This window comes from Heterocephalus glaber, unplaced genomic scaffold, assembly GCF_053883595.1.
Source record: "Heterocephalus glaber isolate CG9 unplaced genomic scaffold, H.glaber_assembly_v1.0 deba00000901, whole genome shotgun sequence".
Lineage (NCBI taxonomy): Eukaryota > Metazoa > Chordata > Mammalia > Rodentia > Bathyergidae > Heterocephalus > Heterocephalus glaber.
Genome location: NW_028258171.1, coordinates 11,067,285 through 11,082,773, shown reverse-complemented (window position 1 = coordinate 11,082,773; position 15,489 = coordinate 11,067,285). Strand labels below are relative to the sequence as shown.

At 39.9% G+C, this 15,489-nt stretch overlaps 1 long non-coding RNA gene across 16 annotated transcripts in view; it reads left to right on the top strand.

Annotated features, from left to right (window-relative positions):
- The window catches only part of LOC147828824 (uncharacterized), a 557,189-nt gene that overhangs the window by 180,373 nt on the left and 361,327 nt on the right, over positions 1-15,489 (top strand). The window lies entirely within an intron of this gene.

The window sequence follows — 15,489 nt, the reverse complement described above, 5'->3', positions numbered from 1 at the left end:
GAACTTTAGTAGAGCCTAAGAATCTAAACACAGTAATTACATATTCAAACCTCATCGGCTGCTGAGGTATCATCTAATAATGTCCAACAATTGGTTCCCCAGCAGGTGCACTCCAAATGTAATGATGTTCTTGAAGCTTTTCCTTACAGAATCATTTCTCAAATGTGTACAAATTGCTTTGTTCAAGCATGGAGAGCCCTTTTAGCATTTCAAGTCAGATTTCAGAGGAAGACTCATTAATTAGGACTTTTTCACACAAACTTCCTCACTGACAGGCAAAATAGCTGACACATTACTCAGATGATACTGAAGTTCAAACCTCATGTGTATTCCTTTTGACATCTTTTGAAGCCCAAATTTTCATTCCCAGGTTTATAAACTGTCACTTTTGCTGATTTTATGAACTGTGTCTAAAACTAGATTGAAAATGTCTTGAGAATATCATGGTATAGGTTTTGGCCTCCTTCCTGGGCTTCCCCCCTCCCTCCCTCCTTCTGTCCCTTACTCTCTCCTCTCTTCCTTTCTCCCTTCCCTCTTTTCCTTCCTCCCTCCATCCCTTTCTCTGTGCATCTCCTCTACTAACTCACACCCACAGCTTTTAGCTTATAGTACAGGACAGGTCCTCAGTGCCATCCCCCCTGCTAAGCTCTACCCTCAAGAGGAGGAATTGTCTTATTCATCTTTATATGGCAGTGGCTACTGCCTGGGCCAAGGTAAATGCTTCCTAAGCAATCTGAATAAATAAATGAATCAATTAATTTCTTTGGTTAATCAACTGATTTACTGATTATCATCAATACTATTTAAAAGACTTACTAAGACCACTAGAAGCCCCAAACTAGTGAATGTTAAATGCGTATTAATGGCTGGTTTTGTTTTGCAGAGAAACTAGATTCCTAGCTCTGTTGAACAATTAAGACAATCAGCTATGACTCTACTATTTGCATAGAACTTTTCTACAGAGAAGAAAAGGCATCATCATATAGGACATGGTTGAGACTGGGAAATTGTTTTTACCCTGATATCCTTTTAGGCTCTTGTGTTCAATCTCCCTATGCCGAGACTCTATCATCCCTGTCTTGGAAGCGACCTTGCAGTGCAAACCTCCCCATTGCCCTGGGAGTATGGATCTGGTGTACAAAGCACTGTGCATGTTCTGAATATGGGCGGGGTCTACTATCACAGTGAGCTGCCTTCTAAGAAAACCAAATAGGATGGCCTTCTGACAGAGTCAAGTCTATGTATTCCTGGTTATTTTCCTGAGGTCAACTTATTTCTTTTGTCTAACTGAAACTTTGTACTCAAGTTACCTGAGCCAATATATGCAAACTATTTCTAAAACATCTAATTTGATGAACTCTATAAGACTCTGGTATTATCCCCATCTCCTATGTGCACGTTGAAGGCCATTTATCATGTATTTGTATTCAGTTTATCAAAGTTTGGAAAGTCTTTGGGGATTTTTTTCTTTGATCAACAAAATCTTTATATATATAATATTTATGTATTGATTTATCTTAAAACATTGTTTGCTAAGAGTGAATATTGAAATATCAAAATAACCAACCAACCCACCAACCAAACAAACAAATAAAAGAAAAACTTGGAAAAAATCCTCCAAGGATCTCAAAGGGCTCAGCAGCTGGCTATTCAAGTAGACTTGACTAAATTTTATTACTTTGCATTAGGCTCATTCTTTTCATTTTGTCTTATCATTTTCTTTCTTTTTCCATAGTTTTATTAATGTATAATTGACAAAATAGTATGTAGCTGTGGTATCGTGTGCCATAATTTTTTTCCATTTAGTTTATTGGTACATTTTAGGTATACAATACAGTTACATTCATCATTGGGATCTTGTACCTTTACATAATGTATCTTGGTTCTTATTTTTTCCCCATTCCCCTGCCCTCCCTTCACCCCCTCCACCCTTTCCTATTTACAAAGACTTTGTTTCCATGTTTTTCCTTTTCTCATATTTTTTCTTTTCCCTTCTTTCCTTTCCCCTTCCCTTCTCACTTCCCCTATTTGCCATATTTTGATATATGTATATACCATGAAATGATCAAATCAAAGAAATTAACATATACATTCTCATTTACACATGTATGTTGAGAACATTTCAGGCCCACTTTTAAAAACAATTTTAAAGAATACACAATACATATTAGTGATTATCGTCACCATGCAGTACAAGGGATCTCCAGAATTCATATCTCTTGTCTGAGTGGAACTTTGAAACCTTTGTCTACCATCTTCCCCACCATTGCTTTTTATTATCATAGGTGACCTCCTCTTGTCACAATGTTAAATTCCTTAGCCATGGCCCATTGAATGATGGCCCAATTCCTTTCCTTTTTTAAAAAATGTGGGTTCTTTAAGATTGGTTCCAAATCTATCTTTAGAAACTTATTCCTATAACTTTTGACATGTACTTTTCACTTTAACCAAAACCATATGCCTGGGATCATGCTATTTCTCTTGCCTGTTTGTATCCTCTTTTGTCTTTCTCTTCATTTCCTTTCTCCTGGGTTTGGAGACAGTCTCGCTTTTCCTGCTTCTCTTTTGCTATTTGTATCTTTTTATTTTTATTCAGGTGCATATCTTACCATCCCTACTGAGTTTTATGATCATTTTTCAGGCATGGTGCATGTCTGGCTCTTATGTAAGCATCTTAGAGTCTCAGCAGAGCAGCTTGTGTTTAGGAAATTCTCAATTCATGTTTGTAAATAACTCAATTTTTTTAAACAGTTGAAAATATGTCATCTGTCAGAAGCATTCAGGGAACTGGCTGAGCCTAAGGAATCTGACTGGAAACAATAGAACAAATTTATATATTTCTAATGTCCTAATCCAAAGTATAATCAGGTCTGAATTAGTTTTTTCACTGGCCAATTCGCTTTTTAGTGACATATTTGGTATAGAGTTTGGTATCAGAAAGACCTGAGCTAGCTTCCTGATCTTGTGAAAATTACTGAACTATCAGTCATGCCATTTGTAAAATGGGAGAATAGTAGTTTTTATCTGATGGAATTATGAGGACTCAATGAATACATAAAGACTTTCACAACATCTGGCATGGCAAACATCCAATAAATAGCAAATAGTAAGATTTGGACTAATACTCCAGTCTTACCTGAAGAGTTGTAGGCATCTTGCCTTTGGGCTTCCTTGTCAGAGTCCAAGCTTTGATTCCAGACTTCCTGGGTAAAACCATAAAGAGCTTCCTAACTTACTGTTCTTGTTCTGGGTTATAGTTTTCTGATGATCAGCTCTGCTTCTCACTTTGACATCACCTTTTGTTGCCTCTTTAGGATCAACACCCCAGAATCAACTATTTCTCCCTCACTGAGCATGCATCTTTCTAGGCTGGTGCCCCTGTCTGATGGGACAGTGGGACTCTGATCTGAGCCACCCACCTGCTTGTCCTCCCAACCTTGCTCAGAAGAACAAGGGAATCTGGAAAATTCTCTAGGACCATGTTCCACTGTTCTAGAGTGTGCTGACATGTGGGGATGTTTCATGTTAATCACATAACAATTTCAGCAGCACAAGAAATCAACCAGATGGCCAAATAAGGGCAAATTTTTCTGTGAACAGATATGTCTTATTTTATGTTATTTCCTATTTCCTATTTAATTTGTTATACCAACTAAATGTACTTTATTATAGTGTATATACGTCATATAATTCATTAGCTTTATTCAGCTTTACATTTGTGTGCGATAGGTGAGTATTCCATTCATTTTTAACAGATGAAACAGATTCCTAGTACTGAGCTCACGTTTCATGTGAGAGAAATTCCTTAAGAAAGAATCATAGCTATGAGTCTTCTAGGTTGAAGGATCATGTGGTTATCCAAGTCCTCAAACAACTTTCACTTTGATAAACCAGGCCTGGAATACAGACAAGAAGCTTTTACTGCTGCAGTGGGGAAGCATGAGGCAATTCTAACTTTAAGTGACATTCACCTCTTACACACTTCACATTTTCATAACAATTTCTCCAAACTCCACGGAAAAAAGTGGTGAAATGTGAATGCTCTGAATGAGTCATGTTGCACTCTAGGGAATTAATTTATCCTTATTTCCATGGGCTATTGAACCTAAGCATTTCATTTATTTCCTGTCATCTGTTTTGTAGACTGTATGTTGGAGGATGCAAGAGGGTGAGTGGATGTTTATAACACCCTAGAGCTGAAAAGAACATTAGGAACTGTCTCTCATACAAGAAGCCCCACCATACTGTTTCTGACAGATAGACCTGAATGTGCATTTCACAGTCTCAATGATGCATTAATTCACCACTTTGGTCTACTCAGTTTTCAAACAGTTTGAGTTGTTAAAGGTCCTTTCCCTGTTTTCCTCCTTCTCTACTTTTCTCTCCTTTCTCCTTTTGTGGTGAGTGAAAATCTGACTTATTTAACTTTTGGCCCACTGGTCTTCCAAAGCTATGTAGAAGGATGCAAATCTTTTTCCCACACGTGAGTCCTCTTTGCAATTGACACCAACTCTCCTACAGCCCCAGGGTGTCTGGTATCAGGCACAAACATTTCCTTTCATTAGCTCCCTCACAACAACGGATTACTTGGCTTTCCACTTTCCTGGGAACACATCTCTGAGAGCTTTAGTTTCTCCGTGTCACTCTTGGTACTTGGAATCCAGACGGGAGGAAGGATAGATGTGGCTTGACTAGCGTTGTGAGCAGTGCACTCTCCTTCCCATGTTCTAAAGAGCACAATCCTGTCAACCACTAGTAGAGCTGTTAACACTGCGCTTTCACCAAATTCACATTTAAATCACTTTCATCTTATTATTGATTCATATTGTGATGGCAATTGAAACTCACAGGTCTTGAAATAGAATATTGTTCCAAGAAGGAAAGCGAAGCTGTAGAAACAGGGCAAGGTGAGACTTAGTGAACCCAGGAGGTTTCCAAGTGTTTGTGACTGGGTGCATCTTATTGTTCTACCATTTTGCCAGAGATTAATGCACAAGTGGAAGGAGATAGGATTTCACCCCCCATCCCCCTCTAAAATGCATAGCCACATTTGCCCACCTCCTCTGGTCCCTGAAGTATTCACTGTGAACCTTCCAGATTTATGATGGTGGTTTGTGCTGGTGACTGAAAGTGTGTTCAGTAGCTTGGGGCCTAGTTTGTCTCAGTCTGAAGTTGGAGTTTGTGTGGTTTAACCAGCCCTTCTCCTCGTGAGTCCTTGTCTGTTTCTGTGCTTCTGAAGTCTCTGACCCTCCCAGCTGGTGCCCTTGATCTTTCCTTACAGAGAGTTGATATGCTGACTCTGGCACTGTGTCCTGGGTGTTTAAGGCGATTCTGACATGCAACATCAAGTCAGGTTTGATGGCAGTCTTGCTCTGATCTGGTGTCCCAGTGTCTCATTTCCTGCCTACTTTCTCATTTCCTCGGACTTGATTTTTTGCTTTAGTAACCAGTCTAGCACCTTAATTCATCAATTATTTTGGTTCTAGTTTTTTTTAAAATTAATTAATTAATTATTTTCCCCATTAACTTTATTGGTACATTTTAGGTATACAGTACAGTTACATTCATCATTGGGATCTTGTCCCATTACATGAGTCTCTTGGTTCTTATTTTTTTTTTTTCCCCTTCCCTTGCCCTCCTTTCACCCCCTCCACCCTTCCCTATTTGCAAAGACCTTGTTTCCATTTTTTTCCTCTTCTCATGTTTTTTCCTTTCTCTTTTTTCCCTTCCCCTACCCCTCCCAATTCCCCTGCTCTTTTAGACCTTTTCTTCCTGTTACACAATATCAGTTATACATTTTTTAAATTACAATATTAAGATCTAGGAGACATTACCACAGATTTTACAGAATTTAAAAGGATATAGAAAGTATATTACAAAAATCTTTTTTGAAATAAATTTGACAACTTCTAAGAAGTAACTTAGAAGACAAATTAATGAAACTAACTCTGGAGGAAATATAAAATTTGAATAGCACCTATTAAAGAAAGTATATTCCTAGCTTACCTACCTATATGACAACAGCAGGCTCATAGACATTTTAACTGATAAATTATATCAAACAATTAAAGCAGAAAAAAGAAGGAACACTTCTCCCCTCATTTTAGGAACTCAACATTGTGCTAATCCTAAAATTGGATAAAGATAATAGAAGGAAAAAGTATGAACATAGATAGAAATTTGTTTAACAAAAAATACTATTAGAAATCAGATCTGGCAGTATGTAGAAAGTGGTTTTGTTATACGGATGGCAGTGTTGGTTCAGCATTGGAGGATCCACTCCCAAAAGTCATCGTTTTAACAGAGGAAAGGAAAAAGCCATATGATCCTGTCACTAGTTGGAGAAAAAGTATTGGACCAAATTCTACAGCTGTTGATGGTAAAAGCTATCAGGAGACTAGAAGTAGAACAGAAACTTCTCAACAAATTAAAGACATGTACTCCATACTTCCAGCGAGAACACCTTATATGAATGGAGAAGATACAATGCCTTCTCTTTAAGGTGGGGAACAAGGGCAGATATGCTTACTCTTTATCTGTCCATTAAACTTTGAAACCTAGTCCCCACCAAAATAGTCTGGCAATAAAATGACACAACTAGGATAGGATTGGCAAAGTAGAAGCAAAATCTTTACATGTAGATGAAATGATCATCTACAGAGAAAATACTAAGAAATCTCTAGGAGCCTCTAGAACTTGTACTTGAATTTAGCAGGATTAGAAAACACAAGGTATATATAAAAATTCAGGTCTGTGTATACTTGCTATAAATGAAGAACTGGATATTGAAATTTAAAAGTTATGTAGGAGCACAAAGGACATTTTGGTTCTAGATTGCTTGTAGCCTACCTCCAAGAGCTATGGCCCTGCTTCACATCTCCAATAGTGTTGGCCCTTGAAAACCTATTGTCAGGCTGCCTGGAGGCTGGACAGACCATTTATTTTAATCTCCCTATATCTTCACTTTATATCCCTACCATAGCTAGATGTCACCTGTCCACATGTTGTTAAGATATGGAATGGGGAAGGAGAAAGCACTATTTTTTTGGTGAAAGGGTTATTGGATAAGTCAGAATAAGAGAGGGAGGATGTCATGGTAGTGTTGTTTTTTGTTTTTAATCTCATGTTCCACTATCTGAGATTGTGTTTCAGTTGATGTTGGTGAAAGGTTGAAAGTTAGTTCATCATTCAACATTCATCAGCTTCTGATTGGTTATAATGGGATAGTTGGGTAGTTGGGAGCCAAGTATACTCTAGGAACTTGAAATGTGGAGATGGTGACAACATGCTTGACAGATGCTCAGGTAAGTGTGTGTGTGTGTGTGTGTGTGTGTGTGTGTTATTTCTGTGCATTTAGAAATTAGCAAACAACCAGTTTATGTGCCACTGAAAAGTGGACCAAGTTTATGAGAGGGTAGGAGAAAGAGGACAGGGTGGGCAATGCCAGATGAGGAACACAGATATAAACCATTTGAAGGGACTCTTTCAGGTGTGGCAAGAGTCCTACCACACCTAGTTTTTGCACCCAGGTTCCTTGATCCTCCATTTTTCCCTATAAATACAGACTAGAGGGAAACCATACTTTCCTGAGATATCCACATCTCTGCTTGGTTCTTCATGTTGTTCCCATGGCACCAGAAGCCACAACTACTGGATACCCATCTGCCACTCCTCCCTGGACCCCCTTCATGCCACTCCCCCACCCACCCCATGGGACTTCCTTCTGCTACCTAGTATCCTGGATTTTGGTTTGACTATGACCTTATTTTCTTGATGTGTTGTTTTGCTTCTATGCTCTTTTAAATATCAGATGTATGAGCCCTAGAAAAAGTATCTTTTTTATTGTCATCTTCCAGAAATTAATGTTACCTGCATCATAGATTTCCTGGGATATCCTCAATCATGTGAGAAAAAAATGATCAAATATGACTTATTTTTAAAAGTCTTTGTATTTATATATTGATTGATTAAAAAAAGTTAGGATAAAATCCCTCCTCAGGCTTTCCAACAGTCAATCGTTTGTTGAGATGAGTAAAACCTGTATCAGACCTGGCCATTCTTTATTTGAATGCCCCTCAGTGGCTTCCTGTCGCTCTCAGGATGCAGTGCACACTGCTCAGTGTTGTCTGCAGCCCTAGGTCCCAGCAAGCCCTGGCCAGTTCTTTATGGGCAGTCGCTCCATGTTCTCTCTGCTTCTGGTTCACAATTGTCATTCCTCTTTCTGCACCTCTGCTGCTCTCTTTCTGGATGCTTTCCTCTCTTTTCTCTTCCTGTTTCAATATTAGGTTCAGGGATCTTCTACTCTGGGAAGACTTCCTGGTTTCCTTATTTCTCCAGGCCATGTGGACCAAATGGATCAGGACATCCAATGAGACTGAATTGAGATATGCTCTGCTGGGTTGCCTTGGCTGTGTAGTCTCCTCCTCTCCCCTACCATGAAATCATGGTAAGAAAAACAGCAAATAAGTACATAGTATTACAGAAGGATCAACCAATGGTTTAGTGGATTAGTTCGCTTTCATTACTTTGAGAAAATACTCAAGCCAGGTTATTTTCTAAAGACGAAGAGTTTTACTCTGGCTCATGGTTCTGGAAGTGCAATGGCAATCTAGAAGTGGCACAGGCATTATGTGGCAAGTTACAGGAAGTGCTGTGGTCTCTATGTGGTCTTTCTCCCTTCTCGAAAGCTATCAGAATTTCATAGTGGGGGCTCCATGCCAGCAGTCTTATCTAATCCTAATTACTTTCCAAAGGTCTCACCTTTAACCATAGCAGTTGGATTGAGTTTCCACTCTCTGAATTTCTCACAGTGGGCATTAAGTCCCTACACATGAAGCTTTGGGGATAGTCAAACCATAGCACTTAGTTAACTCTGTCCTGAGATACGGACTGGGGAACCGTCTTGGCGGGGGGTGATTTGAGCTGCAGATGAGTGACATGTGAAGTCACAAGGGAAATTTGACTTGGGGTAGAATGATCTTGCCAGACTGAATTGTGGTCAGTGTAGACAATAAACCGAGTATGTGTGTGTCAGGGCTGCCTCATATACCCTGCCTGGTGGGGAATCTGTCGAGAAAGGTCCACTTGGTCAGCAACACCTGTCAGACCCAGCTGTGACACACAGTGGACGGTTCTGGAGAACTGGGGTACTGGGGCCCAGTGCAGAATGGAATGGTTTCTAAGTCTTTGTCTTAAATACGTTGCCATCACTCCCCACTACAGCTACTCTCCCTGGCAAATCCTTTCACAGGCTCTGCCATGGTCCTGTCCCTCTTTGTCATCCCAGGCTACTGTTCTCTGCTGTTATCCTTGAAATCTGTTCACTTCACTTCCTCTCACCCTTTTGAGCTTGCCTGTGAAAAGCATAAAATTCCTCTCAACCTGGTCTCTAGCTGAGGGTCCTACATCTGGTCCTACATAACCAGAAAATATTGATGTGGTTTTCCAAACAAAGGGGTTGGTTTTATTGTTCTTTTATGCATCTATATCAGGAGCAATTATAATTTATTTTTAAAAGTGAATTTTCTTTCCTGGGCCCACTAGAGGAATGTGGTGAGGTGTGGGAGAAATGGGAGAGGATTCTGTTGTATGATAGGAAAGATCTTGGTCTCTGAGTCTGAAAACTTTGGCTTCCATGCCTGTTTGACTGTTTGCAGCTGTGTGACTGTCGGCATGTTCGTAGTGGCCTGAGCTTTTGTGTCCTTAGGTTGGTTGTAAAATGAGCATAGGAAACTGTTGTTATAAAGATTAAGGAAGATAACACATATTAAGGCTCAGAGTAGGTGCTCAAATTTAAATTTTATTTAAAGGTTGGTATGGATTAGGTCTAAAATGCCCCTCAGAAGTCACATGTGTTTAGAGGTGGGGCTTTTGGAAGATGAATGGATCCCTGGGTGCTGAATGTTCTGTTAGGCAGTGGGGTCCTCTTGGAGGAAGTGGGTTCCTGGGAGCCGGGCTTTGGAGGGTGTCTCTGTCTTTGTCTCTTCCGCTCTGTCTGCCTCCAGGCACCATGAGATGAGCAGCTTTCCTTTTCCAGGCCTCTGCTGCCTTGGAGCCAGCTAACCACACACTGAAACCATAGATTTGAAGGTCTATTCACATATTTATTAGTTTCCTGGATTTTCTTCACCGAAAATTGCATCTGGTAATCCTTTTCCTGTTTTTCCTTGGAGATTGCTGTCTTTTTATTTTGGATCTAGAAGTTTCTTAGATCAGTATCTAGAATAGATGGGGCATGGTAAATATCTTCTTGCATTATGTTGGTGTACTATTAATTTTCCCTATGGTATCCTTTGTTGAACTGAAAACCTTCATTTCAATGAACATTAATTAGTAAGCATTTTACCTTTTTTTGTTTGTGCTTTTAAAGTTTGTTGATGAAGTCTTTTCCCATCCTTATGCCACATAAGTATTCTACATTTTTAAATTAGTTTTATTGCTTTGCCTTTTGTATTTAGATAATTTATCTAATTAGAGTCCATATAGAGCTTTGCTTGCGTGACTGGGAAGGATTCTAGTTTTATTTTTTTTCCTTATTATTTTCTTAGTATTTCTGGAACTTAGTAATTAGTGTTCAGTTGTCAACTGGATGAAGACATTGAGACTTCTACAGAATTAGGGAAGATAAATGTATGTATAAATCCTGTGAAGGGCTTTCCCTTTTCCTGAAGAGAAGAGGTGTGGTTGTAAGTGTTGGGCAGAATTGCTGCTTCCAACCTAGCCCCAGCATTGACTCATGGTGTGTGTCTATGACTCATGGTGTGTGTGTGGCAAGAGGATAGGTTTAAGAAATTGCTTATCTATTGATCAAAAGTTATCCAAATATTCTCTTTTCAATCCAGTTTTATTTAAATCAGGTTGTAATAAAGTCAAGGGCAATATTAAAAATATCTAACAGCTGGTACCACACAGGCACTTGCCAGTTAGAATGAAGGCCTTAAATATGTAACACAGGTGTGTTCTGTCTGGGTATTAACCGTGGACATGGTTGTTGCTGTTAGGTTATTGTATCCGTGGAAGGGCCTTGTGAACTAAAGATTTACACAAATATTACACATTATTACTTGGTCTTGTAGAAATATGGTAAAGAATTTCCTGTTTTTCTATATAATTCTGATTCTGGTTGCTATGATACTACTCTATGAACCAGTGGCTAAAAGAAGTCAGTGAATTAAAAAAAATTCCTTTGACTTTGCTGAAAAATTGCCTGCCTCATAGGGTGACCTGAAGTCATAAGGTCAACTGACTTTAAAAACTATCACCTGTTGTTTTACCTATGCTCCTATGGAAGTTTTAGTTCAGAAGAGTTTGAGAGTAACTTTGTGTTCTTTAGTCTGACTCATGAATATTTTTTCTATTTTTAGCTGGATGTAGGGAAACAGATTCCAGTAGGTGGAGCTCTTTCTCAATATTTGCTCAGCTTTTACAAAGGCCAAGACTCAGTTCTTTTTTATCCTTTTCTACAGTGGCTTAGTCATAACTTAGTACAGATACTTTCAACAGTGTCTGAAATTAGCATCAAATGTAGGTTACATGTTTTCCCCCAAGATGTTTAATGGAATAGCCACAATGATCTGATCAAAGACCAAAGGTGTCTCCACCACCTTTTATTATCTTCATCAAAGACCCTAAATACCTACCTTTTACTATTAAGCTATGTCTATTAAGCTACCTTTTACTATTTTGCTATTGCATCCTTTGATCTCAATTCTAGTCATGCATATTAATGACCTGGCTCTTGTGTTATATCTTGCTCCACACCTTTTGCACACTGCAATTTTAAGTGTGGAACTTAAAAAACTACAAATGTATTTGATCATAAATATGCAGATAGCAAAAGAGTTCATCCTGATATGGATAATCCATTTAGTACTTCGTCTACAGGCTTTTCTGTCAAGTTGGAATTATGCATAGGAAACAGGATGAAAAGGAAGACTTGTCTAGAGATGGTCACTTTAGCAGCAATAGGCTGAATTGTAAAATAGCTGTTCATGAAAAAAATGACACAGAAAAAACATCTAAAGTATGCAGCATTTTTCTACCTTGTAGCATGCTGAGTGAACTGTGGTAATATCAGGGTGTGGTGGCAAGCTACATTGGGCTGTTGGCAAATGGCAAGAGGCTGTCTAAGGAGATGGCAATAATGAGGAGTGGCTGCTGTTCCACCACACTGAAGTGTCCAGAATCAGGCAAGAAGACTGGCCACCACCTTGACAATTGTGTTGTTGGCCATTCGTCATGCTTCAAGTCTCATGGTAGGAAATCCAAATAAACTCACTTCAACCCGTAGTTGCTTAGGACTCAGTAAACAATGTTAGAAGTAGGGCACAGTGATTTGAGTAAACATGGATTTGCTTCATGGAGGAGACACACAAATAGAAAATTCTAACACAACTGTAAAATATTAAAAGTAGCATAATAGACATTACTCATTGCCCTGACCCTTGGGTTCCTCATATGCTCTCCTCTATTTAATAGGCATCAACTCTCTTCCTAATAATATGCTGGAGATTTTAAAAGCACATTTTAAAACTAATTTAATCCTTACAACCAACTACGAGAGGATTATCATCTAATAGTTTACAGGTGAGGTTTAGCAGTTACAAAAGCAATGGCTCATTGCCCACATCTTGTTTTCTTTCCCAGTGTCACACACTGGGACCTAGAGAGTCAAAGACTTGAGTTAATGCACTCAAGATATAGCAGGATCTGCCCAAAGTTTTCCAATCTCTAAGCTCAGTGAAACTGTGTAATGGGAAGTTGTCCTTTCTTTTCAGAGAACTTTTCAGAAGATCTTCAATATACATATCAGAAGGCCAGTGGTTTCTCTTTTCCTTTTGTTATTTCAAGGATGTCATTGCATTTGCTGTGGCCAGGAAGGCTGAATAAATCCCTCCGGAATACGTTTTCCTGCTGTTATATTTTTGGTCTAAAATTTCTCTCAAACATGTCATATGATCAGAGGTGGGGCTTCTGGAAGGTGATTACATTGTGATGAGCCCACAGCTGAATGAACTGATTGGAGGAGGGGCTGGCTGAAGGCGGTTACTGAAGGCATGACCTGGAAGGTACATTCTTGTCCCCAAGTTTCCGTTTTCCCCTCTCTCTCTGCCTCCTGGCTGCCATAGGGTGAGCAGCTGACCCTCACCCATCCCCTTCCACCATGCCCTTTCTGCCTTGAAGTAGCCAACCATAGACTGAATACACTGAAACCGTAACGCAAACAAATGTCTCTTACTGTAAGTTGCAGGTGTCTGGTATTTTGTCCCAGCAACAGGAAAGTAACTAATACACCTGCTTAGCCAGAAACAGTTGCTTTCAGAGACAGTTCTGCCTGTGGGAGCTGTCAGCTGAGGGTCCTGCTTGATGATTCAGCGTTGCTTGTTGTCAGCAGCAGCAGCAGCAGCTCAGAGGTGAGTGGTGGTGGGTGTTTTTGATCATACCTCCTTTTGGAAAGACTGTGGAGTATCACAACAGCGACTCCCCTGTCTCCCATTTCCTTCCATACTCCCTTGGTGTCTTGGCTGGCAGTGTTCAGGTTTCAGCAGCACCAGCAGAGGACAGCTCACAGCAACTTCCTCAATAAATTTATCAAGGGCTGCTCTGTGAGGGAAAATGGGTTCCAAAGGGAATTGAGCCTGGGGAACAGATCCACTCAGGTTTCCTCTGGAGTTTCGAACCCCTGAAGCATAGGTCTTTAAGCTCAGACTGAGCTCACATGATCCTTATGGATTACCATAAAGTGCCTGTAATTTCCTCCGGGCAGCGGCTGAACTCTTCATATATATCCTCAATGGCTCATGAAATCCAGAAGCAGCTTTAGGGGTCATGGATTTATTTCTCTGAGGGGTACCTAGAACTAATCTTCCTTAGGGTCCATGGGTTCGGTAGATGGAAGTGGTCACTTTGTGATTCTTGGTGTGTGACTTCTAAGGTGTCTTCTCTCACTGACTTAGAGCACAAGAACAGGAATTGAATTTCTTTTGCCACAGCTCTGGATTTTCCTCCTATATCTTCCCCCTCCTCCTCCTTCCTGTCAGCTCAAAGATTTGAAAGAGATGGTCTTTTCTTAGGGATTTTTCTGAAGCATCCTTTTTATTCACCCACTCCTTCATTCCTAGGAAGGACCTCCTTTTTCTATCTTAATTTAGCTGAAGAAATCAATTTTTATGTTGTCACTATTTTCTTACACAATATTTCTAGAACCAACTTAGCCAATAGTAGGTAACTATTTCATGAACTTAACCATTTTATGTCAAGAACTACTTAACTATGTAACTCTACCAGTTGAAAATTGGAGTCTCACCCAGTGTTGGCTGCAGATCCCTATATAATTACACTTTGTAAATCTCATGTGAACAGGGAGCTGTATGTATAGCATTTGCCCTGAGATAATGCCACTGTTCAACTTCTAAAGGCCATAAAAGCTAAGAATTATTGGTGGGGCACAGAAATCATCCTTACAAACTGTCTCCCCCCACCCCTTGTTTATTGGTCACACTTCTTAATGGGTTTCATCATGGCAGATGTGTATATGCATGTACCATATTTTGATCGTTTTCACCCCTCCATCATTCCTTTGGCCTACCTTCCCTCCTAGTTTCACATGGGGGGGGGTTCAATGCAAACACAGTCTTTGAAAGAACCTCATGAGCCTGAGGTTCTGTGGCTCCAGAACCTGCTTTCCAAACTTTGGTTTGACATTAATATTAAAATGAAAGAGCATATGCATCTTCCACAAGGCAGAAAATAGATCATGGGACAGGAGGGGTTGTTTCCTTGTGCCTTATTTGTCTGAGAAAAGGTGACCCCCCCCACTCAACTGCATTTACACATTTGTCCTTTCTGTGATTTTCCCTCATCAGTAGAGAATCAGTGTCCCTGGAACATTTGGAACAGAGCCCCATACAGACTTGTCCTCTGATGGTGCCACAGTTTTAAAACCTTCTTATTTTATTAGAAGTTAATGAGAATCTTGGATTCAGATGCATAGTGTGTCTGGGATTGTTTAAAATGAAAATAGTATTTCATTTGCTCATCTGGGACAATTGGCACTTCAGGTGCCACGGTTATTGTGGAGTTTCGTACATTGTTAATGTACTAGGTACATAAACAAAATTTTGCAAGCGTATTCCCAGGTCAGTCCTGGGCTGCATCCCATGGTCACTGGGTGGACTGCCCACCTGCGTATCTGCTGTGAGCTAACCAGCCCGCCTCCTCATCCACAGCTGGACCATATGGAAGTAGCATGTGTGGTCCATTTAAAATAATTTACTCTGGCTCATAGCCAACTGTACGTATTGACTTTCTCTTATTGCTGCTGGCTTTTGTTGAATAGTTTATCTGGCTGCTTAGATCTTTGCCTCTATCTTCCCTCCTGGTTTAGACCTGCTTCTCAAACTTTGTCCTTCTAGTCTTTCTTGGCCACCTGGGCATTTCATCCCTGCCTCTAGCATGCTCACCCTCAGCATGGCTTCCTTCCAGCAATAT